A 3,284-nucleotide genomic window follows, 5' to 3' on the forward strand; every position below is an offset into this window, starting at 1 on the left:
AAAGTGATCGTTCACATCGACCACTTGACAATCAAATATTTAATGACCAAGAAAGATGCAAAGCTGAGGTTGATTTGATGGGTTCTCCTCCTTCAAGAATTCAACATGGAAATCATTGATCGCAAGGGGACGGAGAACCAGGTTGCGGATCACCTATCAAGATTAGAAAATTCGGAAGTCGACTGTAACCAGTCGAAGGTGAACGCAACATTCCCAGATGAGCAGCTATTCAAAATTGAAGAATTACCATGGTACGCAGATGTGGTTAATTGGCCCCCCGATCCCTATAGAGCGAAAGAGCTGCCTAGTGATCCCTACATTGCAGCACGTCCGGTCGTTAACTCCTCGCGCCGCTGCCACCATTTCTAGGACCGACCCACGCCTCACTTGCACAGGTACCTACGTAGTGTAGTGTCGGTCGTCTCGGGGGAGCCCTACGCTCCCTACGCTTACTAGAATATTAATTCTCCCCTATGAAAATAATAATTTCTTTCTCGAGATAAAAAAAGAAAGCGAAGCCTTACGTGATAGGGGCGCTAACCAGACTGACAAACCAGAAAGCAAGGGTGGTCGTAGATCACAAGCTAACGTACCAACAAGCCGATCAGCCCTCCGGTGCAAAAGCAAACCAAGCCATGACTACGCTCTTTCATGATATGATGAACAAGGGTTCAGTCGAAGAGATCGAAGCGAAGTCATCAATTCAACCATTCGCACGGTCTCCCACCTCTTTCTCAAATGAACCGAATCTCGATACCACATTCAGAAAAGAGATACGGCCATCTCTGACGGTTGCACACCCTCTTTAGATCGTTCTATTCGTGCTTGAAAAGACGCTCGACCACCAATGTCTTACACTGCATGGCCAGTGGCTTTAGCTTCTGCTACTGACAATGACTACAGCTCTGACGACTGCCCTACTTACTCACTTACATGTCGTCTTCGGCTGGCTCTTGACATACATTCCAGATCTATCTTCCACTCGCGCTCTCGAGACCCGACTAGACATGAAATGAACCATCTATCCGTACTTCTTGTCTCAGCTCTTGTCTTCGACGACGAGCCCGAACCTTTTGGTACGTATTGCCCCCTAACTATAGATCAGATCCACCAGACGAGAAACTCAATTCCGCACCGTCGGACTTATCCACCAAGGGATACGAACGAGCTACCAAGTTCACACTTTACCCCACCCTAAACGAGCATTTTCGGGGACTAGCTCTCCTTAACTGTTCGACCCTATGACCTATTTGATTTTACCCCATTTTTTCGTTACTCGTTACCAAGTATTTACCTTATATAGGCGGAGGTTGGCCCATGTCTTCGGAGATCGTTTAAAAGTTCACTTAAAAAAGTGAGCTCCTTATCGTCTCTTTCCACGGGGATAGGGTGGGTGTCCAGCTCGTTCAGCTTCTCGTCAAAGAAGTCAAGAAGGCATTCTTGAGGATTGTAGGGGGCTTTTTCCGCCAAGGCAGGATGCTCAGTAAGCGCTATTTGAAAAAGAGTGTAACATGAGTGTTTTAGCTCCCGGATCTGGAGATCCCTATTCTCGAATGAACTCATTCGAGAATAGTCGCTTTGAGAGGAGCTCGCCTAGATGCCAGCATGTAATTGGTGCATGATCCGCAACGCTTCATCACCTGATAGACACCTCAGCAGAATTCCCGATAAGCCTCTTTTGAATAGCTTACCATCATTAACGATATACCTTTAGGTTGGCTATCTTCTTTAGCTTATTCGCTTCGTATCTATCATCCGGTAAGGTTCCTTTTGTCAGATACTCGATATATGGCTGTCTCCAATCCACTACATCGATAAATGCGCATTCTGCTCGAGAGAAGGGCATCCATGTGCATTTTAGACAAGCCTCTTCTCGAGCTTTTGCATCCCTAGCCATATCACATCATGCTAGGGCCAATAGTAACCTTGTCTTTGCAATCTTTTGTAGAGGTTTACCACTGATGATATTGATTATATATATATGATATGCAGCTTCACATCACAAGTGATAGATAAAAGGGTCTTAGCAAATGGCGGTGTCCTACGAACTTCAAGTGATCGATCAGTTTCTACTCTGCCAGACGGAGACCGGCTTCTCCGGCCCCATTTCGGGGCACTACTGGAGGGCACTTTGGGCGCTGGTTTTTCGATCGGATGGATCACTTTCAGATATCTGGTCTGTGAACAATTTTCGAAAAATTACACAGCCCACCAAAAAAGGCAGCTTATACACGAGTGAAAATCCTATTATTGGGATAAGCCAAATCTTTACAAGAGGGGGTCAGACCAGATCCTGCATGTATGTGTACCAGAGGCTACTCACCAGTGCATATTATCCCAATGTCATGACTCACCATATGGTGGACATTTTGGAGGTCAACGTACAGCAGCAAAGGTGTTACAAAGTGGATATTTTTGGCCGACTTTATTCCAGGACGCGAGAGACTATTAAATGAAATGTGACAGGTGCCAACGCACGAGAAATATTTCATGGAAGAATGCGATGCCAATGAATATTATCTTAGAATTGGAGCTGTTTGACGTATGGGGCATAGACTTCATGGGACCATTTCCACCATTAAATAGTCACAAGTACATCCTGTTGGCCGTCGATTATGTGTCCAAATGGGTTGAAGTAGTATCATGCATCGCAAGCGATGTGGCGATAGTCTCCAAATTCTTGTGGAAAAATATCTTCACTCGTTTTGGCACCCGACGTGCCATAATAAGTGATGAAGGCTCCCACTTTATCAATGGCGTCATCAACAAATTACTGCTCAAGTATAATATCCACCATAAAGTCGCCACCGCATACCATCCATAGACAAACGGCTGAGCCAAGGTGTCCAATAGGGAAATCAATTTGATCCTAAGGTGGTGAATCCTTCACGCAAAGATTGGGCCATGAAGTTGGACAATGCCTTGTGGGCATACAGGACCGCCTATAAAACACCTATAGGCATGTCCCCGTATGCGCTGGTGTTTGGGAAGGCATGCCACTTACTGCTTGAATTGGAGCACAAAGCACTGTGGGCAGTGAAGAAGCTCAACTTTGATTTGAAGACCACAGGGGAGGCAAGAAAACTTCAGTTGATCGAGCTAGACGAATGGAGAACTCAAGCATATGAAAATGCCAAAATCTACAAGGAGTGTGCAAAACGTTGGCATGACAAACGACTATGCGAGAAGAATCTCCAAGTTGGACAAAAATTCTTGTTATATAATTCTTGGCTATGACTTTTTCCCGAAAAATTAAAGTCACGTTACTCCGGACCATTTATAAT

The sequence above is a fragment of the Benincasa hispida genome, chromosome 12 (assembly GCF_027475165.1).
Source record: "Benincasa hispida cultivar pf3 chromosome 12, pf3_genome.v1.1, whole genome shotgun sequence".
NCBI lineage: Eukaryota > Viridiplantae > Streptophyta > Magnoliopsida > Cucurbitales > Cucurbitaceae > Benincasa > Benincasa hispida.